Below are 27,622 nucleotides of genomic sequence, written 5' to 3'. Positions count from 1 at the left end.
TTCCGGGGCTGATTGCCGAACACGAACATTGCCATGGGCACCAACACGCAAAAAGGGCCATATATGACTTGGGGATTTACGGCACACTTTTCAGCGCCCCCTGTGTGGGGATATGTGGCGGTTTGTCGCCTGTTCCTTCTTCCTCTCTTCTTCTATCCTTTCTCTTGCTCTTTCTCGCTTTCCTCCTCACTCTTGAAAAAACGATCACAAAATAAAAATGTTATTAAAAAATTTCAATGATTATAACAATTACTCACTTAAAAAAAAAATATATATATATATATATGTATATATATATTCATTGAAAAAACTATAGGTTTCACACATGTTATAGTTAGCTGAACATTTCTCTCATACAAAACCTTTGAAATTACTCCGTTATAGTGTTCTCAGCTAACTATAACTTGTGTGCCCGTAATGCACTGCTGATGACGTCACATATTACATCACTCATGACATGGTCAGTGACATCACTCATGACATCCCTGATGACATCATCCAGTGAATGTTTGTCTTTCTGAAAAATGAATATGTTTTATATATGTATATCTAAAGGTCGATGGAAGAACAAATGTGTAAATAAGTGTCTAAATGGATGTTTTTTGTTTTTTTAATGATTGTATAACTGACTTATTAAGTGCGCCGATGATATAGTACTCATGAGCCTAACGAAAGTTGGTTTAACCAGATTAGTAACAGAACTCTCAACATTCCTGTTGGTAAATAAGTTGGCTTTAAATGTTTCAAAAACCAAATCCATGTTGATAACCAATCGTCGTGGATCTAAATGCAATATATCTGGCTAAAAGGAAAACCACTAGAGAGAGTCTCAGCATACAAGTATTCGGGTTTCTATCTGGATGATAAGCTTGATTTTAAAGAACAGAAGAAATACCTGACGCAAAGAGCGGGTGCCCTGATATTTGGACTAAGCACTTTGACAAAAAAACTTGAAGGCCCATCACTTAAACCTTTAATAATTGTGATGGCCAACAAAGTTTTTCCAACACTGTCCTATGCAAGTGAGGCAATGCATGGAAAGGACATGGACCTACATGGACATAGCTTAACAACAAAAATTTACAAGAAGGTCTTACGATTACCCAGGATGGCGTCGCCAGCCCACATGCGACTAGAATTTGGCATAAAAAACGAAACTCTGGGCAGATTATACTCATATATCAAGGTATGGTACCAGATCAAGCAAAAAGCAACTAATAATAACCTTAATACGCACCTATGGCAAGAGCTCCAATCCCCCAAAAAATCCAAAGCAAATCAATTCCTCACGTACGCTTTGGAGGTGACTTGTTAAAAAACCCTATGGGATAAAAATCTGTCATTTACTGCACTAAAACAGGCACTAAATAAAGTGGCCAAACTCCACTCATTGGCACTGGACAAAGAGATTTTTTCCCATCGCTCGCACTCCTGGGCTGTGATAAACGGCTATAAAACACTAACCCCAGCAGTGTACCTGGAAACAACATATTCCATTTTCATTAAAAGAAAGCTGATGTTATTGAGATTTGGCAAATTCCCGACATTAGCAGAGGACCAGCTTGGAAACAGCATGTAGCTGTAACATGTCGATTGTGTGGTAGCCCCAAAGAAGATCTAATACACATAATTTGTCATTGTAAGAAGTTGTCTAAGGAACGTTCATACCTTTTAAAGCATAGTTTTCGGATCAAGAAGCTACAAACATGTAGATCTGCTATTATTGGAAGCTTGGATATTACTGCCCCTCGAATGTATTGCAAGTTGGTGAAGTTCTTGCAAGCATTTGAGAAACATCTTAAACAATATGAAGATCCCAACTGTTGATAATCTGGATAAACATTGACTCTTAATTCTTGTTCTTATAAAAAAATTTTTTTTTAATCCTTTTTAAATGATAATTTATAAACTTTTATAATGTGTGTGCGAAATACATCAAATTGTTATGGTTTTAATTAACTAAACAATAAAGTTTAAATTTCTGAAAATTTCAGACTTATTAAGTGTATCTTAGTGAATACATGTATTAGCGAGTAATGTTTAAGTATGAAAATATCTGTATCAGTGTCTCACTTTGTGTATAAGTGGCTGCATAGGTTGGTGACTAGCTACATGAGTGTTGATATGGGTTATTAGTTTGTTTTTAGAGTATCAGTATGAGTGTCTGTATGGTTTGGTGGGGGGTATTACTTACCGCATAGATGCATGAATGGGTGACTCACTGTTTGTATGTGTTTTGAAGACATGTGTGCAGGACTGTATGGGTGGATGAGTGTGTATATGGGTGTGTTAGTGAGTGATTGACTGTCTCAATAGTATCTTTATGAGTAACTCCATGTTTTAATCTAGTATATGTGAGTATTGATGTATACAAGTGATTATATGTGAGTGATAGATTCTATAAGTGATTATTTAAGAGAGTCACAATGTGTACTTTTCTGTAAAAGTAAGTGTAGTGGTGTGTGTATAGCTGTATATGCAAATAAATGGATGTTTGTTAGTTTATTTGCATGTGTGAGTATGTGTGTGAGTAACTCTATGGATGAGTGTCGGTGTGTAACAGGATGTATAGGTGTATGAGTACATATGATGAGTTAGCATATGTATGAGTGACTATATAGAACTGTTGATGAATGAGTGTATGTGTATGTAGATGGTGGAATTACTGAATAGGTTGTTGTAACTGTGTGATACGGCCCCGCGGGTTGTGATCCCCTTACTCACCCCACTAGGATTGCCGCCCCTCCGAGGCTCACCCTTTCAGGAACCGCAACCAGACGCAGCCACGAAGGCGTCCATGACAACTGGAACCCCGCCCCTCTCTCTGTTGCAGGACCCAATCCGGGGATGCCGCGGACCGGAAACGCTTCACCCTGACCCCGGAAGTCCCGCCTCACCGCCGACGTCAGGACAGAGAAAAGACGGAAGCCGGGATCCAGACGTCGTCGGAGTATCGTGGCAGGAGATTTCGACTGTAGCTGCGGAAGAAAAAGACGGGAGCGGAGAAGCAGACGAGTGGTCCGAAGACTGGTGGAGTCCCCAGGAGGTGGCTGAAGAGCGGCCGCAACTCGACGGAAAGTTGCGGCGGAGCATGTGAGTACCAGCTACCCTCCTTAAAGCACGCCCCCCTTTTGTAAATACTCCTTCTATTCTAGGCACGTTCTCCTTAGTAGCTCGACACCGTGTATAAAGTTTACAGCACATCGCAGTGTAAAAAGACTCTCCCTACACGACCCTCATAGGACACCCTCTTTTGCTTAGCCTTCCCCCCTTCCTCCCCACCCTTTCCTCACGGTCCTTTCTGACTCCTCACACCCTGGTGACGGTAACGGTTGTGCAAACCTCAAGCCCCAGCGGGACTAACAGCTCCTTCTCTTTTTTTCTCTTGCTGCCCTCCGAGGACCTTTCCCCCACCAACCAGGACATCCTGAAGACATCTACACCCAAGACCCGGACCCCTACCGAGACCCTACATCACCCGGAGGAGGAAGAAGACATTTCACCTCGTTTTGTACAGTGGAGCCATATCTTTTGTTCACCCCTGTTTTGCTAAAAGAGCTGCCTCGTGTGCAATAAAAGACCACTATTGCCCACTATATGTAAATGTAAATGTAAATGTACATGAATTTATATAGCGCAAATCACCACTGGTTTCTAAGCGCTTGCTTAGGGAACCCGTCCTGGTATTCCCCTGTGAGATAACCCCGGCAGGGTATCCGCAAGGTGAAAGCCAGGCATCCCGCCGCGAGGGGCCGTTGTGGAGATTAAGCAAGCTATTGCCCAGAGTCGCAGAGTGTGAACCCATTAATCGAGTAGGCACCGGAGCGAGAATTGTCGAGTCCATGGACATATTAGGACTCAAGACCTCGCCGAGCCGGGAATTGAACCCTGGTCCCGGGCTGACCTCTGCTTCCAGGTCTGCCTCCTCTAACCAGTGAGCCACACTTCTCCACTAGTATATCTGGCCTCCTTGCCTGCTTTTCCAGTCCGCTGACAGCCCACGTTCACATCTGGTGTCAGAAGTGGGATTAACTGGAAGCATGGAGGCCGTGATGAGAAGGATGGCCGAGTCCCAGGAACAATTGGGGAAATCAATGGAGCGGTTCCTGAAAACTGCAGAGGACGACCGAGGCCAGCTACACGATGTCCTTAAAGGGCAGGGAGACACGCATGAACAGGTTATGGGGAAATTGACCGACGCCCTGGGACAACAGAGACCGATGGCCTCCCTCCCTTCCGTGGTTCTCCAGAAGTACGTGCCAGGGGACGACCCGGACTACTTCTTTACTAACTTTGAGAGGCTAGCACAGGCCGCCTCTTGGCCTGTCGACCGTTGGGGCCAATACCTTGGGCCCTTGTTGACTGGCGACTTGCAAGCCGCATACCAACAGGCTAACATACAAGGCAACATCCCTTATGTGGACATAAAAAAGTGTATCCTCGAGCACCTGGGCATAGACGATGAGACATACAGAGTAAAGTTACGACAGGCCAAAGAAGGTCCCCAAGAAACCCCCAGTGCTCTCTCCTTCAGGAGCAAGGATTAAGCCAAACGGTGGCTCAGACCAGATGCCTCCACAAAAGAAGAAATCCTTGAGAAGGTATACCTGGAGCAGTTCCTGGCTTCTTTACACCCAGGCACCCAACGGTGGGTCAGACAACATGCCCGTCTTACATTGGAAGCCGCCGTTGAAATAGCTAGCACCTACAGCCGAGCGCAGGACCTCCAACGAGGCAAGGAAGAACACCCACATAAACCACACCCCTCCACAGGCATCCAACCCCACCGACCCCCTCTACCAAGAACACCAGAACCACCCCCTCTCTTACCCACACCTGTCCTGTATCGACCTACCAACCCTGGGCCCCAATGTTATAGTTGTGGGGGTTTTGGACACATTGCTCGGGTGTGCCCCCTCAAGGAAGAGCCCATGGAGGTAGGCCTTGTTCAGAACTATATCTGCTCTACTCCAGGTACTGCACCACCCCCGTTCCGTTGTCCAGTGAACATTGACGGACAGACAGTCATGGCTCTAGCAGACACCGGGTGTCGACAGAGCGTCCTTAGACCACAAGACCTGTTCTCCCCTGTTGGCCCTCCATCTGGCATGGTTGCCATACAATGCGTCCACGGGGACACCAAAAGGTATCCGAGTACGTGTTCAACACCCCAAGGACCCAGGAACTACCCTCACAGTGGATCTCGTGCCGGCTCTTCCAGAACAGGCCATTTTGGGGAGCGACTATCCCGGACTGCCTAGTCTTCTACAGGACACGACCGATTCCCTGACCCGGTGGTGGGAAGAAGCGCCATTCCCTCAGGGCCTGTCTCCCCCAGCTATGGAGCCTAAACCCCACAAAACCAAAACTCAGAAGAATAAAGAAAAGAGAGAGCACGCTTGTGTATACCAAGTGATTCCGGAGGAGCATCCCTCGCAGACTGATAGGGAATTCAGGGCATCACAGCAAGAGGACCCTCTCCTGCAGGAGGCGTGGGGAAGAGCCCTGGACAACGAGGACCCCCTTAAAGTAGGTCCCTACTTTTTCAAGAAAAATGGGTTGCTATACCGAAAGGGAGGGACCCAGCAAAAACCCCAGCTTCTGATCCCTGGCCCCTTCCGAGACAAAGTCCTGTTCCTAGCCCACAGTCACCTCCTGGGGGGTCATTAGGCGACGAAAAAAACAGTCAAGCGATCCTAGAGAAGTTCTACTGGCCCGGTGTTTATCAACATATCAAGACTTATTGCCGTGAATGCCCCATGTGTCAAAAGCATAGCAGGTATCGGCCCCCTAGGGTACCACTGCAGCCTCTTCCTGTCATTGATGTCCCGTTCAGCAGAGTAGGGATGGACATCATTGGGCCCCTCTTACCCTCCCGAAGTGGCTGCCGCTATGCTCTGGTTATCGTGGACTATGCCACGCGCTTCCCTGAAGCCCTACCCCTGCGTCAACCCACTACACAGAACATCGCCAAGGCCCTCATCTCCGTGTTCTCCAGAGTGGGGTTTCCACAGGAAATCCTGACCGATCAGGGCACCCCATTTGTCTCAGCCCTCATGAAACAGGTCTGCTCCCAACTAGGGATAAAACAGATCAGAACGGTCGGCTTAACATCCGCAAACCGATGGTTTAGTCGAGCGATACAACGCCACATTGAAACAAACCCTGAAAAAGTTATTGAGTCTAGAAGCGAGAAGGTGGGAGGAAGTGTTGCCACTTGCCTTGTTCGCCATTCGATGTAAAACACAGAGCAGCACAGGTTATTCTCCTTACGAGCTGCTGTATGGTCGACCCCCTCGTACCCTGTTAGACATGGCTCAAGAAGCATGGGAAGCAGAACCAGACCTCACAAGTCCCCTTCCTGAATACATAGACAAACTGAAAACACACCTGTCCGTGATTAGGGACATTGTCCGACAAAACATGGAAAGTGCACAAAACAACCAAAAAGGACAATACGACAAGGGCACAAAAACACGGGCCTTTGCCGTTGGTGATCTGGTTCTCTTGATGATGCCGTCATCGGACCAGAAGCTCCTGGGCCAGTGGCAGGGTCCATATTCCATCCTCCGACAGATGACCCCTGTCACATACGAGTTGGAACTAGACCCCACCCGAGGCACTACACAGATATATCATGTGAATCACTAGAAAAGATGGGAAGGACCTCGTCCTGTCCTGTCCGGCTCTCATGGTCATGTTCCCCTCTCCTTTGACCCCTGTTTAGATTCAGAGTTAAAGGTTAATCATAAAGAGCCACCTCAAAATGGGTGGATGTGTATCCAGATGTCATTGGAATACAACATCTTTGTTAAAATACCCCTCACACACCAAAAGGGCCCTTGGTGTCATGCTTCATCATCGGGGTCTTCCCGTCCCGCTGCGGGGCGGGGCAGTGCTGCGACAAGCGGATACGCCGGAGCACCTTTTAGATGGAGGTGCTATGTGTTGGGAGTGAGTGTCAGTGGGGTCAGGGGTGATGTCTGGTGTAAGTTAAAAAATACCTGGCCTAGTGGAAAAAAGAATTTTATTAAACACTGGCTGGTATTATTAAAAGAAAAAGTGAAGCGGAGAGATAGAGCAGGTTAATGGGCTCTCTCTCCTACGTGGGTCAACATGTTTCGAGGCACCGGGCCTCTTCGTCAGGACCTAGGGGAGATCCCCCTGTCACTCACTAATGTATTCTCCACAAAGGTAGAAAAAACGTGTATGTACAAAAAAGTGAAAAAAACTATGTGAGTAACTACCAATTAATAATTACAACACATCTATACTATCACACTGATAATGTAGTATGCCTGCAAAATAAGAGTAAAAGATTAAAAAATGCGCCGATCCCAAAGTGCGCTTAACTCTAAATTACCTGTAAAGGAAAAAAGAGAAACACACACAACAATATTCTCAAAATAAGGGATCCAGTGTACACATTGAGGATTATTGAAGGGTTCCTTCAGCACTCACACAGTCAGTCACACACCAAGTAGGTAAACTACATAGATTCTAAATAACCAGGGGTTGTAGATAAGGAAGTGCATACTTATCAAGAGAGGGATCAATGCCTCATGAGCCAGCATAAGACTGAAGGGTATGATATCCCATTTGGATTCATGATAAACCCGGCCCAAACCACCCTAGCAGCCCAAACGGTGAAATACCTTGGATACCTCCTGGGTGAGGGCCTGATAAGGCCGCAGAAAAGCAAAACCGAAGCCATCCAGTCCCTCCCGTTCCTCCAGACCAGAAGAGACCTTCGAGCATTCTTAGGCCTTTTAGGCTATTACCGGAGGTTTCTCCCCAACTTCTCACAGAGAGCAGCCCCACTCACTGACCTTCTAAAGAAATCCACCAAAACAGAAGCAGCCCTACAAAACCCTACGCTGTTGCTATGGCGCGCCTTCTCCGACCTAAAAAATGCCCTGACCTCCAGTCTCGTATTAGTGAGTCCAGACTACTCCCAGCCATTCCTACTCCAGACAGACGCTTCGGAACAGGGTTTAGGGGCAGTCCTGTCACAAAAAGACCAAGTAGGTAAACTACATAGATTCTAAATAACCAGGGGTTGTAGATAAGGAAGTGCATACTTATCAAGAGAGGGATCAATGCCTCATGAGCCAGCATAAGACTGAAGGGTATGATATCCCATCATACCCTTCAGTCTTATGCTGGCTCATGAGGCATTGATCCCTCTCTTGATAAGTATGCACTTCCTTATCTACAACCCCTGGTTATTTAGAATCTATGTAGTTTACCTACTTGGTGTGTGACTGACTGTGTGAGTGCTGAAGGAACCCTTCAATAATCCTCAATGTGTACACTGGATCCCTTATTTTGAGAATATTGTTGTGTGTGTTTCTCTTTTTTCCTTTACAGGTAATTTAGAGTTAAGCGCACTTTGGGATCGGCGCATTTTTTAATCTTTTACTCTTATTTTGCAGGCATACTACATTATCAGTGTGATAGTATAGATGTGTTGTAATTATTAATTGGTAGTTACTCACATAGTTTTTTTCACTTTTTTGTACATACACGTTTTTTCTACCTTTGTGGAGAATACATTAGTGAGTGACAGGGGGATCTCCCCTAGGTCCTGACGAAGAGGCCCGGTGCCTCGAAACATGTTGACCCACGTAGGAGAGAGAGCCCATTAACCTGCTCTATCTCTCCGCTTCACTTTTTCTTTTAATAATACCAGCCAGTGTTTAATAAAATTCTTTTTTCCACTAGGCCAGGTATTTTTTAACTTACACCAGACATCACCCCTGACCCCACTGACACTCACTCCCAACACATAGCACCTCCATCTAAAAGGTGCTCCGGCGTATCCGCTTGTCGCAGCACTGCCCCGCCCCGCAGCGGGACGGGAAGACCCCGATGATGAAGCATGACACCAAGGGCCCTTTTGGTGTGTGAGGGGTATTTTAACAAAGATGTTGTATTCCAATGACATCTGGATACACATCCACCCATTTTGATGCCCACCGGCATCACCTCTTCACTCCCCCCCTTGATTTCCTTAGATTCAGAGTTAACAACCTTACAAATCCTAGAGCTTAAGAAAGTCCTATACCCGCTACGACAGGTGTTTTCCTCCTCTCCCGGTCGTACTTCCATCACCGAACACACCATACAAACGGAACCTGGGAAGGTCGTCCGACAAAGACCGTATCGGGTCCCTGAAGCCCACAGGGCGGTTATACAGCGGGAGACGGAACAAATGCTGAAGATGGGTATCATAGAAGCCTCGGTGAGCGACTGGAACTCCTTGTGCCGAAGCCTGACGGGTCAGTCAGGTTCTGTATCGACTTCCGCGAGGTCAACAAAATATCCAACTTCGACGCCTATCCGTTGCCTCGCGTTGACGAAATGGTCGAACGGATAGGGAAGGCACAGTACATCTCCACGCAAGACCTCTGTAAGGGGTATTGGCAGATACCCCTCAGAGAGGAAGACAGAAAAAAGACAGCGTTCTCCACCCCTGAGGGATTGTATCAATTCATTGTTCTGCCTTTCGGCCTTCACGGCGCACCCGCTACATTCCAAAAAGCCATGAACCACATTTTAAGGCCACACGCCCAGTATGCAGGGGCTTATCTGGACGATATCATCATATACAGCGATAGCTGGGCACAACACCTAGAACACCTCCACAATGTCGTCACCGCCCTAGGGTCTTTTGGATTCATGATAAACCCGGCCCAAACCACCCTAGCAGCCCAAACGGTGAAATACCTTGGATACCTCCTGGGTGAGGGCCTGATAAGGCCGCAGAAAAGCAAAACCGAAGCCATCCAGTCCCTCCCGTTCCTCCAGACCAGAAGAGACCTTCGAGCATTCTTAGGCCTTTTAGGCTATTACCGGAGGTTTCTCCCCAACTTCTCACAGAGAGCAGCCCCACTCACTGACCTTCTAAAGAAATCCACCAAAACAGAAGCAGCCCTACAAAACCCTACGCTGTTGCTATGGCGCGCCTTCTCCGACCTAAAAAATGCCCTGACCTCCAGTCTCGTATTAGTGAGTCCAGACTACTCCCAGCCATTCCTACTCCAGACAGACGCTTCGGAACAGGGTTTAGGGGCAGTCCTGTCACAAAAAGACCGCTTGGGGAACGAAAAACCCATCCTGTACCTCAGTAAAAAACTATTCCCACGAGAAAAAAACTATGCGGTAGTGGAAAAAGAGGCCCTTGCGATCAAGTGGGCTGTTGAGAGCCTCTGCTACTACCTGGAGGGACGAGACTTTATAATTTATACGGATCACGCCCCTCTGGAGTGGACGGCCCGGAACAAAGGGCACAACGACCGAGTCCTCCGACTGTTTTCTCTCACTTCAACCCTTTCACTTTAAAACAGTTCATCGGAAGGGTGTAGACCAGGGTAACGCTGATTACCTCTCCCGCTACCCCATGTCCCCAACCCCTACAAGAAGGACAGCTAGGGGAAGGGGATGTGATACGGCCCCGCGGGTTGCGATCCACTTACTCACCCAGCTAGGATTGCCGCCCCTCCGAGGCTCACCCTTCCAGGAACCGCGACCAGACGCAGCCACGAAGGCGTCCATGACAACTGGAACCCCGCCCCTCTCTCTGTTGCAGCACCCAATCTGGGGATGCCGCGGACTGGAAACGCTTCACCCTGACCCCGGAAGTCCCGCCTCACCGCCGACGTCAGGACAGAGAAAAGACGGAAGCCGGGATCCAGACGTGGTCGGAGTATCGTGGCAGGAGATTTCGACTGGAGCTGCGGAAGAAGAAGACGGGAGCGGAGAAGCAGACGAGTGGTCCGAAGACTGGTGGAGTCCCCAGGAGGTGGCTGAAGAGCGGCCGCAAATCGAGGGAGAGTTGCGGCGGAGCACGTGAGTACCAGCGACCCTCCTTAAAGCACGCTAGGTGCTCTGTGTAAATACTCCACCCCGCTTTTGTAAATACTCCTTCTATTGTAGGCACATTCTCCTTAGTAGCTCGACACCGTGTATAAAGTTTACAGCACATCGCACTGTAAAAAGACTCTCCCTACACGACCCTCATTGGACACTGTCTTTTGCTTTGCCTTCCCCCGTCCTCCCCACCCTTTCCTCACGGTCCTTTCTGACTCCTCACACCCTGGTGACGGTAACGGTTGTGCAAACCTCAAGCCCCAGCGGGACTAACGGCTCCTTCTCTTTTTTTTCTCTTGCTGCCCTCCGAGGATCTTTTCCCCCACCAACCAGGACATCCCGAAGACATCTACACCCAAGACCCGGACCCCTACCGAGACCCTCTCATCAACCGGAGGAGGAAGAAGACATTTCACCTCGTTTTGTACAGTGGAGCCATATCTTTTGTTCACCCCTGTTTTGCACAAAGAGCTGCCTCGTGTGCAATAAAAGACCACTATTGCCCACTATATCCGGCCTCCTTGCCTGCTTTTCCAGTCCGCTGACCGCCCACGTTCACAAACTGGTATTGGTATCTCTATTTTTTTGAAAATGTTAGTTTCTATTTTTGAATGTGTGTATCAAGGGTTATATTACACTATTAAGCTGAAAGGAGGTCTGTCACTCTTTCATAAGGATTTCATCAGTGATGTCATGAGTGATGTCACTGACCATGTCATGAGTGATGTAATATGTGACATCATCAGCAGTGCATTACGGGCGCGCAAGTTATAGTTAGCTGAGCTAACTATAATGGAGGAATTTCAAAGGTTTTGTATGAGAGAAATGTTCAGCTAACTATAACATGTGTGAAACCTATAGTTTTTTCAATGAATTTGCATGTTTTTTTAAATGCTAATTCTTAACTATAACGTGTGTGAAACCTATGGTTTTTTTAATGAATTTGCATGTTTTTTTAAATGCTAATTCCTAACTATAACGTGTGTGAAACCTATGGTTTTTTTCAGTGAATTTCAAAGGTTTTGTAAATGACACATCCCATGTGATGATTATTAACCCGCAGCAGGTTCGCACTATTGAGGCGGCTCTGACTGAAGACACAGCCAGTGATAAAGGGGAGCAGCCACTGGGTCAAGTTCCTAAGGGTACGGATAGGAAACGTAGACGCCCGAGAAAGCCCTGCGACAAGTCCAAAGTATGTGCCACCCCAGCCATCGACCCAAGTCTTCCCGCTCAGTTGGCAGAACTTGTGGAGGAACTGTTTGAATCACGCCTGGAGCCCGCACTTGCGAATATTGCCAAAGATATTGTGGACACATTAAACTCTCGTGTTGCTAGCCTGCTAAAGAAATGCGATCATATAGATCAGTTTATTAATGAATACAGGGAGCGTCACTCCGTGACCTCTGATTCACAGGAGGTATACGGCAAAAATAAGCTCAATGTTAGGTACCACGCTCCGAATGCACCGATCCTCCCCGATGAATCGCATATTAAGGTACCTAGTGATAAGGGGCAGGGATCCATGAGCTCGGTATTGTGTAGAGCACAGCCGTATAGCTCAGAAGAGGCTAGACCAAGGGCGGTAAATGAGCTGAAATCCCCTGGCCTGGGTAAAAAGAAGCCTGCTTCTCCTAGTAGATTCACATTAGACCTCCCTCCTTGTGCCGCACCCCTGGTGACAGTACTAACTGGGGTGCCCCCTCTAAATAAGGTTATGGCTGAGTCGGTACAAGACCTCATGGGGAAGGCTAAAACCTGGTGTACCGAGCTTAGCAGTGGGGGCGTAGATATTTCTTCCCACATTAATATGGTAAGACGGGTCGGTTGGGTGGGGAAGCGCAATAAGTGTATAGCTGGGGACTGTGTGGTGGTTAATTTTAGCAGGCCAAATGTTGCAGAAAGTTTATTCTTGGATGCTTCGGATATTGGGGGTCATGGAATTAGGCCATTTCCCCTGGGCTACTTTTATCCTCCAGTAGACAATTTACGGAGATTTATTTATTTTATTTATTTTGGCGTTTTCTATAGCGCTAGCCAGACCCGGAGGTATTGGAGCGCTTTACAACATTGTTATAAACAGATTACATTGTTATAAACAGATTATTACACCAAGGGTGCCCAGGTAAATAGTGAGTCCAAGGTCTAAGGAGGTTCATTAATCTGTAATCGTCTGGTGGTAATCGAAGTAAGTAGAGTAGAGAGTATGATGTTCAGGTAGGGGGGAGTAATGTTCCAAATATAGGGGAAGTGATGACAGGAGTGGCTTTAACGTAGTTTCTGGGTCTTTTGTCTTGTGGTCGGGAGTTAAAGAGGATCCGTTTTTACTTTGTGAGGATTTGATTGTGGAAGAGCGTTTTGAGCTGACTCTTGAAGGTTCTGTAGGAAGAGTTTGTCCTAATATGTATGGGAATGGCATTCCAGATTGTGGGTGCATTTCCGGTGAAGGACCTAGATAGAGTCTTTTGTTTGCAGGTTTTCGGAGGGATGAGAAGCAGAGAGTTGGTGCTTCTGAGGTTTCTTGTCTGTCCCGCTTTCTTGAGTTTGGTAGCTAGATAGGTGGGTTTGCCAGTGTATAGAGCTTTGTGTGTGAGGCAGGCGGTTCTGAAATTAGCTCGCATTTCTACAGGGAGCCACTTGAGTTCAGTTAGCGCAGGAGTGATGTGTTCATATTTCTTCACTCCCGACACCATTCTGGCTGCTGCATTTAGTGTTGTTCTAAGTGGAGCCAGGTGTAGTTTAGCCGTGCCTGTGAGGGTGGCGATCCCGTAGTCTAATCTGGATAGGACAAGGAATTGCGTGGCTTGTTTGAGGTCCGTTGGTGGGATGAAGGGTTTGATTTTACTTAATAGCTTTAGGTTGAAGAAGGCACCTTTTGCGGTGCTCTTGATGTGTTTAATCATATCCAAGTTAGGGTCCAGAGTGATACCCAATGACTTCACTGAGTTTGCTGGGATGAGAGTGCAGTCTACAGCATCAATAGCCTTTAACCATTCCATGATTTGCGGGGTCTTTTCCTTGCTGGCTAGGAGAAGAATTTCCGTTTTGTTTTGATTTAGTTTCAGATGGTTACGGGACAGCCACTCTTGTACTTCTCTTAGGGTGATGTTTAGTCTTTGCATGTCTGCTAGGGAGGAGGTTTCTAGGTATATCTGGGTGTCGTCAGCATAGAGATGGAAGGGAATGTTGGCTTGTTTGAGGATGATGGTGAATGGCTCCATGTAGATGTTGAATAGTGCGGGTGATAGCACTGACCCTTGGGGGACACCTCTAGTAATAGGGTGTAGGTCGGACGTGAAGTTTCCTATTTTTATTCTTTGAGATCGGTTTTGTAGGAAGGAGGTGAACCACTGTGCAACCACCCCATTGGCACCTACCCCATCTGTGAGAGTGTTGATGAGTAGTTTGTGGTCGACCGTATCAAAGGCCGCCGAAAGGTCCAGGAGTATGAGTAGACAGTAGCGTTTCTTGTCCAGTGATTTGTGCATATCATCTATGATATTTAGGATGGCAGTCTCTGTGCTACATCCTTTCCTGAAGCCTGATTGGTGTGGGTCAAGGAGGTTGTTGATGTCCATGTGGTGGGTGAGTTGACGGAGAACACATTTTTCTAGTAATTTTGCTAGGAAAGGAAGATTGGATACAGGTCTGTAGTTGCTAAGATCGTTGGGGTCAGCACCAGCCTTTTTTATTAGTGGTGTTACCTGGCCTATTTTGAGGCAGTCAGGTATGATTCCTGTTTCCAGGGAGCTGTTAATGATCCCAGTCCAGGTGGGGGCTAAGAAGTGTTTGAGTTGTTTTGCCAGTTGCGCGGGGATGGGGTCTTCAAGGTGCGATGAGGGTTTGGATCCGGTGGTTAGTTCAATAATTTTAGTTACAGTGGTGGGAGTGAAGGTTAGCCAGTTGTAGGTAGGTTGGCTGGGTGGGTTTGCATCATCTTTGCTGAGTAGCGGGCCGGTCTTTGGTGGAGGTCGATGGGCCGTCAGTGAGAGCTCAATATCTAGAATTTTTTCGCTGAAGAAATTAGCAAATTTGTTGCATAGCTCTTTGGAGGCCGGAATAGCAGCCGGAGTTGGTTTAAATGTTTGCTGTCTGATAATGTTGAAGAGTTCTTTGGGGCGGTTTTTTGCATTGTTCAGTGCGTCGCAAAAGAAGGAGGATTTTTCATGCGCGATGTGCTTGTTATACATCCTACGTTTTGTTTTGAGTAGTTCTAGGTGAGTTGACGAGGGGTTATTGTGTCAGAGTCTTTCAGTTGCTCTTAGCTGTCTTCTTTCCATGTTTAGTTCAGAGTTGAACCACGATCTCGATGGGAGGGTCTTGCTCTTTTTTTGTTTCATGGGTGCTAATTTGTCCAACATGTCGGTTAGGGCCTCGTTATATTGGGTGGTAAGTTCTACAGTGGACCTTTCGTCTTCATTGGGGGGGAAGAGTGAGTTCAGACTTTCTTCTAGTTCTTCCAATGGGATCTGTCTCAGGTTTCTTGTCCAGTGGAAGTGATCATTCCTGCTAGGAATTTGATGTGTTTTTTGATTGATGTGGAAGAGGATGAGATGATGGTCTGACCAGTCGACTGGGAGGGTGCGAACGATGGTGATTGCATCCTCATGGGCTATGATGGCATCTAGGATTGAGCCTTTGTCGTGGGTTTGTTCAGTGCAGTGTTCAATCAAGTTGTTGTTGTGTTAGGAGATCGTTTAAGGTTTGCATTAGAGGGTTGTTTGTCTCATTCCAGTGAAGGTTTAGGTCTCCTAGTATCAGGTTGTTCTTATTTGAGAGTGAGCAGTGCGAGATCAGGTCGGCCAGCTGTTCACCAAATATAGTATTGTTTCCTGGTGGTCTGTAGATGAGGTGACAGTGACGGAGAGCATCCCTTTTACAGGAAATCAAAGTAACGGGACAACCCCACGCCCCAGTGTCACCACATAATAACATTCTAGAACGACAGACAACTCAGAGAGTGGAGGGCTGTGTTCAATCTTCTTCTAGTCTTCCCACTCTAGGGTCTTCCGATCTAGTGCTGGCAAATATGTTTAGCCCCCTATCCAGCATGGATGCTAATGATTTACTGTTGCATACAGATGAACACTTAGTTGAACCTTCTAGGGAGTTGAGGCAAGTCCCCACCTGTAAAATTCTTAGTTGGAATGTGGCGGGTCTCAGACAAAAATGCTCCAACGATAACTGGTTACACTTTGTGAAACAATATGATATTATTGCTTTACAAGAGACTTGGGACACAGTAAATAGCTTCTGCCTGGATGGGTACTCCAATTTCTTTGTGAAGGCGGTCCCGGGGTTAGGGGGTAGATCCAAAGGTGGGATGCTCCTGCTAATTTCGCTGGAATTAAGTGGTTCCTTTAAAAAACTTGAGGTGGCTTCAAATAACATATTAATTCTTGAGTGGGCTGGTCCCAATTTCCCCACCATATTATTGATCAATTTTTATAATGCCTATGGGAAGGATCTGCGGAACCAACATCTAAGTTCTCTGGGCGGGATTTTTAGATGATTATAAATCAACACACAACACTTTATTCGAAATTATATTAATGGGAGATTTTAATATTCATCTGTGCAGCTGGGATTGTCTCGCGTACCACCATCTAGGCACCTCGAACATAGTCCACAGGGCGAGGCATTGGAGGACCTATTAGCTAATATGAACCTCTTTGAGGTAGATGGTCAATGGGGGGAGGAAAGGGTCCCTACATTTAAAGGCAGAGACTCAGAAACTGTCATTGAATTTATCTTTGTCTCAGCCTTGGTATTAACAAAGGATTCCCTCTATGAAGTAGTAGTCTCAGTCATTAGTGATCATAACCCATTAGCTTTGGCCTTGGACCTGGGTGATGTTACTACTAGTAGGGTGGTCAGCTCCGCGGTTAATAATACCCTAATCCCCAAAGACCAAGGCAGGAGGCTTAAGTGGACTAGGGTAGTCCCAGCTACATTTATGGAGGGCCTCCTGGCCAAGGCAGATGCGGACCTTGCAGTCTGCCTAGATAGTTCTGCCTCAGGCAGCAAAATAATTAGGGCCTACTTTGCCATCTGTACCCAAATTAACCAGGACCTGAAGGCAAAAAACAAACAGAACGTTGTTAATTCACCTAGGTGGTTTGATGGTAATTGCTCAAAGGCCCATGGGGCCTTATTACAAGCCTTAAAACAAAAACCTAGAAATCGAGATCTAGTTGTTGGCTTGAGGAAGAATAATAAGTTAGCTATTGCCAACCGGAAAAAGGCCATCAAAACCGAGGCCTGGGACAACCTCTTGTCAGCCGATGTTTTAAGGGATAGCAGCAAATTCTGGGCTACCATCAATCACCCCTTTTTCTCTGGCCAAGATAATTCAGTCTTAGACTGTGTTATCCCTGATGATGTATGGCTTACACATTTTAGTAAGATCTATGATAGTGAGGGGGATGTATCGACAGAGCAGGGCGGGGCTCTGTCAAATTATGCCCCACCACTACATTTTGTTCTGGACGAGGTTCAAAGGGCGATAGAGGAAATGTCCAAAAACAAGGCCCCAGGCCTAGATGGTGTCCCTGCGGACCTTTATGGGACCTTAACACAATTTTGGGCTAAGATCCTAACAAATGTTTTCAATGCCTCAAGCATCAGTGGGTTTCCGTTATCCTGGGCGACCTCTATTATAATCTCCATCTTTAAAAAGGGCCTGAGGAGTGACCCCTCCTGCTACAGACCCATTTCCCTGATTGACTCTGCCGTTAAAAACCTGGGCAGAGTCATCCTGCACAAACTCAGTGAATGTCTGGAGGAGAGAGGGGTCCTCTCTAATTTTCAATACGGGTTCCGAGCAAAAAGAGGCACCCTAGACCAATGTTTAAACCTGCACTTGCTAATAAGTAAATATACCCAGGCAAAGGATGGAATGCTCTATATGGGCTTCATGGATTTATCATCGGCCTTCGACCTGGTCAATCGGGCAAAACTATGGACTATCTTATTGAATTTAGGGATAGACCCATCTCTAGTTAATTTTCTAGCGGCCCTTCACCAAGGTCTTTTAGCTTGGATTAGGGTTAAGTAGGAGGGGGGGCTGTACCAGTTATTTTAATTCCAAACGGGGTGTTAGGCAGGGTTGTATCCTGGTGCCCCTTTTGTTCACACTATAAATCAACGCACTGGATAAGTACCTAGAGGGGGCTTCATTAGATGTTCAGCGAGCAGGTGACTCTGTAGTTCCAGTCCTCCTCTACGCGGACGACGCCGTGTTGTTGGCCCGTACCGGTCGGGGGCTGCAGAGTCTGTTGGACGCCTTTGGCGACTTCATGGGATCGCTAGACCTAAAGGTTAACAATATAAAGTCGCACGTTATGGTTGTGGGTAAACGTCCCAGGGCCCAAAGAATAAAACGTTTTACCTGTAATGGGGCGGAGATTTCTAGGGTCCTGGTTTTCACATACCTAAGTGTCATTTTTGATGAGAAATGCTCCTGGGGTCCCCAACAGAAAGCTAAATGTATTTCCATAGCTAGATCAACCTCTGCCTTATTGGGCTTTGCGAAGAGGCTGGGGTCCCAACCCATGGAAGCCCTTTTAACAGTATATAAGTCAAAATGTCTGACCATAGCCTCCTCTGGTGCTTCTCTGTGGGGCTTCTTACCCCAGGATAAACTACAGATTGGTGAAAATAAATTTTTAAGATCCCTATTAGTGGTCCCTCAATCCACTCCCACATTTTCTTTGCATTCAGAGTTAGGCTTGGGGTATATCACCGATCAACTGCGTTTGGCCCAATTAATTTGCTGGGCAAAAACCTGGTTGAACAGTGAGAATACATTGAACCACACTATTTTAAGAGATTGTATGGCACTAGAGAAGGTTAAGAAGATTTCTTGGTTAGTCTATATTAAGGAGATATTTTTAAGACTTGGGCGCCCAGAATTATATACTTCTCCAGAGTTGATAAGAAAGGGCGATGTAAGCTGGATTAAGAACAATTTTTTGGGCGTATTAGCACTGGAACGGGTGGAAGTGGAGTTGAGGAAACCTTGTGTTAGAGCCAACTATGTTCTTTCCACCTCACTACTCATCGAGCCATACCTAAAGATTGTCACAATCCCTTTTCACCGCCATCTTTTAATTAGATTCAGGTGTAACATAATTTACCTCACTCTGGGTCATTTCCCAGTATGGGGCAAACCTGAATCCTCTATTTCCTGTAGTTGCGACAACTTTTCTAATCAGGACACAATGCATTTTATTATGTTCTGTGAACATTATGCTGATATTAGGAAACAGTTTCTAGTACCAATACTGAGAGAAGCTGGGTTTGTCCAAGTTAGGCCTGCCCTTACTTATTTACAACTGTTAAATAGTACTCGGGTAATTTTTGGGGTGGCTAGCTTTCTGGTGGCCGCTGTTCGTAACAAAGCCAAAAGAATAGCGGCTAGTGATCCCCCCATGTTATTCTCTTTTATCTGCTGAAGTTTGTATTTAACCCTTATTCTGGCATTTTTATTATTTTAATGTATTCTTATGATGAACTTGAAATTATATCTGTTTTTTAATTGAAGGGATGAATTACTGTAATTGCCACTGCTTTTATGATTTTAATTAATCGAATAAAGTGTTTCTTGACTTGATAATTTATAAATGTATTAATTATTATGTCTTTCTTTTTATACAAATTTCTTATATTTTTAATATAAATATTTATATTTATTTTATTTTTTAGATAATATTTCATATTCTTATTATAAAATATTGACAACACTAAATTGCAAAGTAATTTTGGGATTATTTATTTCTTGACTTCGGTTGCAAGTATAACACAGCTCCGGCAATGCTCTTGGGGCCTTATGCTCACAATGCTGTATCAATCCTTACATCTGCTTCAAACAAGTGCAAGGTTTTGAAGCAGCATAATCTCAAAAGTGACTGATTGAAATGTTATACATTTCACTTAGTCACTTTTAGGAGACATTGCTGCACCCCCTTCTGCACAGGAAAGCCTCTTTGGGCGCAGGGCTTTACAATGTAATACACCCTCCGGATGCATCACATTGTTAGTAGCACACACCATGGCACATCTTTTGCACCACCGCTCTGTCACAAAAGTGACGCAACGGCTGTGTAAAACAGGCACAAGCGGTTTATAAATCCGCCCCTAACACATACAAATTCCCCCAGGCAGTTTCACCAGCACCGCAAATTGAAGCATAGACTTGTAACATATTTATGTACATATGTTACATATGTACATATGTTACATTCAAGTGCTTCAGACATACTACAGTATACTATAGGTATATAGGTATATAGGTAAACACCTTATAGATTTATGCTGTAGCACTTCCTTATACTTCTGCACTTTCATATTCTCCATAAACTAGTAATATACTCATTTATTCATTTATCAACTACACATTCATTCTGACAAACTTTTACACACTAACATACACAAATAGTTCATTGAAGGTAGTTCTAAAAAGAACTGTTTTTATTGTTTTTTTTAGTTTTGTATTTTTTTTGTGTTTTCTCAACAAATTCCAAGCGGAACAAAAGAATAAAAAAAAAACCAACTAATGACGAGGACAGCGATGCTCCTGCATCCTGTATTTCATCAGGTCCATAGACGGTTCCCCATAACATAAACGTTTATCACAATAAATCCATAGAATTTTAACTTTAGCAAAGTCAGAATCAATTTGTGGGTGTGAACTGCTTGCTAGAAATGCTTCTTCACGTGTCGCACCATATTTGCTGTGCCAAAGGAGTATTTTTTACATGGATCACCCCTTGAAAGAGTTGTTTCGCAAATTTTACAGGTTACTTTTGGAGCATTAACCTTGTTTTGTCCTTCTGGAAAAGTAAAAAACTTCCAAATTAGAGCTCCTTTCCTCTTCTTTGGATGTTCTTCAGGAATGAAATCTCCCTCTGAAGAACTGCTGGAAGATGACTCCATTGCTCTTATTATGGTGATCTTCCTTCTATTTGAGAAGATTTTCTGACGAAATGGTTCTTCTTAGAAACTCAAAGTCGAATAATTATAATGGGACAGAAATTTCAACAGTCGCAATAGGAAAAGTTACGAACCAATCAAATCTCTACTTTTAAAGTCACATGGCGTTGCGTACGCTTATGATGCGCTTACGCAGCTCTTTCGATACGAGTACGCATGATGTTCTACCGCGATTTGTGTAATTGTTTTTATAAGTAATGTATGATTGTTACAAGTATTAAAAAAAAATCATAGTTATCCCAAATGTCTTCCCTAAGTATGTACATTAAATACATAAATAAATGTTTTAAACCAAGTAGAAACATTGCCGCCTTTCGCGTACAGAACGCCGTACATGACGTCACACAGAACATTTAATGCGACGCGTAACGTCAAAGCATATTTGTACCGTATGCGCGGGTACGCGCTGAGTATCATACGCAGTACAAACTATGGTGACATCACCCTCTCAGTGACAAATCAGAGCTCAGGGCGCGCTAAGGAGAATGATTAGAAGTGGTCACTCATTGCAGATCCGATTCTGGGCCTGCCTCTGCGCACATGATAACCCCGCCCCCATCTCTCTCTGTTGTTAATTGTTAGTGCACGCACTCATACTTGCAGATGCGCGGTGCACGCCCGCCCACACTCCCCACATGCCACCACCTAGCATACTTGCTATCACTAAGCCTGGAAACCAATACATTAGCCAATGGGATGTCCCCAAGGGCCGTCATTCTTGCAGACCGCGAAAACGCTACCAATGACGGCCCTTGGCTTGGTTTGGTCACCCCCCGCGGTTCCCATATAATAGGGGCACTGATTTGAGCACGCTTTTGCCTGCCTGTGCTGCGGTGACAAACAGAATGCCATAATCGATTTTACTGCGAACTGATTGCTCGAGCGGAGGAGGACTCCTGACACTCGACATGGTGTCACTGCTGCTGCCGCCCAGCCACAATACCATAGGCGCGGAGGCGGCGGCGCCAGCAACCAAAACACCCCGGACTCAGCGAAACCGCAGCCTTTGAAGACACGACAAAAGACGACAGAAGCAAAGGTAAGAGTAGACGTCACTACATCAGCCTCCACTATAAATTGTATATGCATAATGCTATTTTTTTCTCCTACATATGGCTTTCCTACCCCTCAATGGTTTTAAATTGTATGCACATAGTTGAAAAGTTTCTTTCTGCGTCACGACTTTCTCAACACCTCTATTTTTTTTATAGAGTGTTCGTCCATGAATTTCTGTGTAGTATTTCTGTAGTACGCCACATGCTCAGGCCTCTATTATTAATTGTGCGTGCATGATGGTATTTTTTTTTCTGCGTCACGAGGCCCTCCCAGACCTGTATTCTTATTGATCTTCCTCTGTTGATCCTAATATTTCCTTCTGTGTCACGGAACACTCCCAGGCCTCTTTTTTTAATAAATTAAGCGTGCATGAATTTCTGTGTCGTATTTTTGAAGAGTGTCACATGCTTTGGAATCTGTTCTTTTTATTGTATGTACATGATGGTATTCTTTTCTGCATCACGTGACCCTCCTACCCCTCAATGGTTTTACATTGTGCTTACATAATTGAAATGTTTCTTTATAAGTCACGAGGTCCTATACACCTCTAACTTTTATAAATTGTGAGTGCATACATTTCTGTGTCGTATTTCTGTACTACGCCATGTGTTTAGGCCTTTATTATTAAATGTGCGTGCATAATATTATATATTTCTGCGTCACAAGCCTCTCTCATGCCTTTATTCATATCCATCTTCCGGTCATGATCGTAATATTTTTACTTTGGTGTCACGGAACACTCCCAAGCCTCTTTTTATATAAATTGAGCGTGCATGAATTTGTGCCCTGTTTTAGAAGTGTGTCACGTGCTTTTGGCTCTGTTATAGATTAAACGTGCATGATGGTATTTTTTTCTGCATAACGTGGCCCTCCTACCCCTCAATGGTTTTAAATTGTGCATACATAATGGACATTTTTCTTTCTACGTCACGAAGTCCTCCAGGCCTCTTTTTTTTAAATAAATTCAGCATACATGAATTTCTTTTTCGTATTTCTCTACTATGCCACGTGCTCAGGCCTCCATTATTAATTGTGCATGCATGATAGTATTTATTTTTCTGCATCACGAGGCCCTCCCAGGCCTGTATTCTTATTGATCTTCCTTTGCTGATCCTAATATTTCCTTCTGTGTCACGGAGCACTCCCAGGCCTCTATTTTTATAAAGTGAGCTTGCATGAATTTCTGTGTCGTATTTTTGAAGAATGTCACGTGCTTTGGAATCTGTTCTTTTTATTGTATGTACATGATGGTATTCTTTTCTGCATCACGTGACCCTCCTACCCCTCAATGGTTTTAAAGTGTGCTTACATAATTGAAATCTTTCTTTATAAGTCATGAGGTCCTATACACCTCTAATTTTTATAAATTGTGCGTGCATACATTTCTGTGTCGTATTTCTGTACTACGCCATGTGCTTAGGCCTTTATTATTAATTGTGCGTGCATGATATTATATATTTCTGTGTCAAGAGCCCCTCCCATACCTCTATTCATATTCATCTTCCGGTCATAATCGTAATATTTTCACTTCGGTGTCACGGAACACTCCCAAGCCTCTATTTATATAAATTGAGCGTGCATGAATTTGTGTCGTATTTTTTTTTTATAAACATTTTTATTTGCATTTTATTATAGAACAGCATTACAATCACGTCATCTTCGGTCATCACTCCCATCCCTTCTACCCTCCACCCACCCAGCATCACAGCATAAATCCCATCCCTTTCAAACAACCCGAGTACTTTCTGTAAAGCTCTTTGCCAGTTCGAATCTTTGTGTCCCATACATTCCCTCGTTCGGTGCCTTTGTTCCCCCGTGCCTCTATATCCCTTGTGTCCTATTTCAGAGCCCCCATCCAGTCCATGGTATCGTCTCCATTTTGTGTCGTATTTTTTAAGTGTGTCACGTGCTTTCGGCTCTGTTATAAATTAAACGTGCATCATGGTATTTTTTTCTGCATAACGTAGCCCTCCCACCCCTCAATGGTTTTAAATTGCGCACACATAATGGAAATTTTTCTTTCTACGTCACGAACTTCTCCAAGCCTCTTTTTTTAAGAATTCAGCATGCATGAATTTCTTTTTCGTATTTTTCTACTACGCCACGTGCTCAGGCCTCCATTATTAATTGTGCGTGCATGATTGTATTTTTTTCTGCATCACGAGGCCATTCCAGGCGTGTATTCTTATTGATCTTCCTTTGTTGATCCTAATATTTCCTTCTGTGTCACGGAGCACTCCCAGGCCTCTTTTTTTATAAAGTGAGCGTGCATGAATTTCTGTGTTGTATTTTTGAAGAGTGTCACGTGCTTTGGAATCTGTTCTTTTTATTGTATGTACATGATGGTATACATTTCTGCAACACGTGACCCTCCTACCCCTCAACGGTTTTAAATTGTATATATATAGTATAAATGTTTCTTTCTGCGTCACGAGTTCCTCCAGACCTCTAATTTTAAAAATTCTCCGTGCATAAATTTCAGTTTCGTATTTTTAAACTGTCCCGTGCTTTAGCCTGTATTGATATAAATTGTGCGTTCATAATAGTATTTTTTTTTTAATCCGTCACGTGACCCTCCCAGCATGGTTTTGCTTTATTTTTGTGGAATATATACTTTCTGGTTCATCGTATTTGCCCCCTCCTAGTTCTCCCATTAGTTTTAATATTTATTACTGCGTCACGTGACACTCCCAAACCTGTATTCTTTAAAATGATGCGTACATGGTTGTAATAGTTACTGCTACCTCATATGGCCCTCTCAGACCTCTATTTGAATGAATGTTTACGAGTAGAATCGAGTAACGTTTAGAAGACTATGACAAATGTAAGATATTTTTTTAAGTTTTTCAATACAACATTGTTTCTTTTGAAAATATATTCATTAATATTCACTTTTTCGAATACTTATAAGTCTAAACGAATGAAATTGGCTTGTAATGTAAAGCTATTAATGATTGCATTTTACCTCTACAGGTACCTTTTGAGAAAATGGACATTCTTCTTAGTCCGACAAATACTGCCGCACATTGGATACTTCTGGTAAGTGCAAGTTTTTCAACATTTATTAGTCCATTTTCAAAGTTATTCTTGGAAAATATAACTGGTTGTAATAGTTTAAACTATCTAAATTTTTTTAATCAAATAATCTAAAGGGTAATCTTATTAAATAATGTTGAAATGTATCTAATGTAGACTTCTGTACCGTAAAATGTAAACTCTCCATACTAAAAATCATATTTCTATAATATTTTCTATACACTTCCAAACCTTTACCAAAGACAATCGGTCATCATTCACAGAGTAACAAAATTCAGACCTATCAAGATTTTCATTAAATTGAAGACAACTTTTCCCTACAAAAAATGTTCCTTATCTCTTTATTATTTATTATATTGCACCAATATAAAATTGCCAATATAATTGCTTTATATTAAATTTTTAAAAAGCAAACTATTAAACATAACCATTCATATCTCTCTAAAGTGTTTCCCTCCAACAATTGAAGCGTCACAACTATAACCAAGGGCAGTTACTCATCTTAATAGTTTACTTCTTTAAAATACAACATCTACAATAATTTGCAAATTAACTTTCCAATGGTTAGCATTGCTATTATGATGCGCTTACATACATCTTTTTTACATTTACAGTCTGTTGAAAAGTCTTGTGCTGTCTACAACCAAAAAGTTTCAACAATTTCTACAGAAAACGTTATGGTAAGGATCTTTTCTGAGTTGCGTCCACTATGTTCGAAAGCTGGCTATGCACCATCAGGGATGTGGAATTCTTATAGCCCGACGCACAGGACATTTTGTTTGCAATCAAGGACAACAAGTTTTCATGTGTATTACATCCTTGAAACAAGTAGGACCAACTCGCAGCAGCACAAACCCTTTGCCTATCAGTTAGCAGTACCACATAATGGGTCAGGGAAGGGCACTGTCTGCAGTTAAGGTAATATGTTTGCACATATGTTAATGCTTTTCAAACCTGTATATATGCTTCATTAATTGAATGCCTTTATTTTTCAGCTGCACACTCTAAGTAAATGTTGTAAGCTCTCACTGCACTACTGTCAATGGCTTCAGTATACAAAAGCATACACTTCTGAAACACATCTGACCAACGTACATTATCCAGAACTCTCGCACCTCCCAATTATCACCATGATATATTTATTGGGGCAAGGGCTATCAAAAATTCACATTTACTTTGTCCTTGGAACAAGTAGTCCCATCCCCTGCAGCACAAATCCTCAGCTGCCAATTTTCAATAAAACGTTCTGGAGCCGGAATGGGAACTGTCTGCTGCCGAGGTAATATTTGTGTCCATAAGTTAATGACCTTCCACCTTCCACAACATTGATCCAAAGTCATTATTATTAGAGTGAGTGTTCAAAATAAATGTTGTAAGCTGAAACTACACTGCTGACAGCTTTTCTAGTAAAAAAAAGTGTACACACATTTGCAAAGTTTACTACTATGAGGCTATGTTTCCTGCTCCCAGAATGCTCTGCGATTTGATGCAAATAATTGCAGAAGCTTAAAAGCAAGATTGATGATTCTTTGCTTTCAAACTAAATGTTCATAAAAAAGAGAAAGCAAGAAAAAAAGATTTTGCTAAACTACTATAAAATTTCACTTACCATTTTTTTTGCAGAGTCATTTAGTAACGTGTTGATCCATACTATTTCTCAAACATGTCATTTAGGAAAATCTCTAACTAGTTTCAAAAAGAGTATGGAAAACAAAATTAAACAAACATTGGCAAAGGCAGTAAGTCTGAAATTGATGGTCAGCTTTTTAGTTTTGTCATTGCGTGACTTCTTTTGGCATCGTGTTTCTAAAACGTTATTGCAGTGGAAGCTGCTGGACCCTCACCATTATAACAAACTTTGGCAAAACCCAAAAATATTTTTGGTTTTAAAAAGCACAAACTTCCACAGTAGTTACTGACACTGAACAAAGCTACTTTGTGTGCCGATATTCAGGTTATGAAACCGCATATTCTGTGCCCTGGAACTATGTTTACCATGTAAATACTTATAAAGTTTTTATTTCAACAACCTATTTACCTTTAAACCATGCAATATTAATTACAACTTAGTTTTCACTTTCTTTTCAACAGGCCCAATGTTTCGAATGCAGCAGATGACCACCTTCAATCCATAAAAGGAAATGTAAATCAAACTTACCTGTTACTGCCTATATGTGTAAAAGAAAAAAACATTTTGTTGAGTCTAAACACCTTTTCCATTAGGACTATGAAATAGTGGTGTAAAAAAATAATTCATTCATTCGACTGTCAGATATCTACCTTGGTGACAGTGGAATTACCACTACTTTTTAGACTACCATTGAACAATATTGTATAGAGGAGCGGTGTTGCTTCTTGACCTTCAAAGAGGAAGATTTAAATGTATATTTCAACAGGTAGACAAAATAATTGCTGAATTTCAAAAAGAAAATTAAGTACGAATGTTAGAAGAACTCTGGTCCAATTCTAAAAAGATTACTATGTCAAGCTTTTACAATCCTGAATGCTACGCTTTCTGTGGGACGATGCCCATGCATAACGATGCTAAGTTTTCTTTATCTCCATGCACACATGTAGTGTGACCTATCAAACATTTTAAAATGCTACCCTCCCACTACTTCTAAAGGCGGATGTAGAATTCAACAGTTCTTCACAAAATAGAATT

Source organism: Lissotriton helveticus, chromosome 2_1, assembly GCF_964261635.1.
Source record: "Lissotriton helveticus chromosome 2_1, aLisHel1.1, whole genome shotgun sequence".
Lineage (NCBI taxonomy): Eukaryota > Metazoa > Chordata > Amphibia > Caudata > Salamandridae > Lissotriton > Lissotriton helveticus.
Note: the sequence above shows the minus strand (reverse complement) of the source record.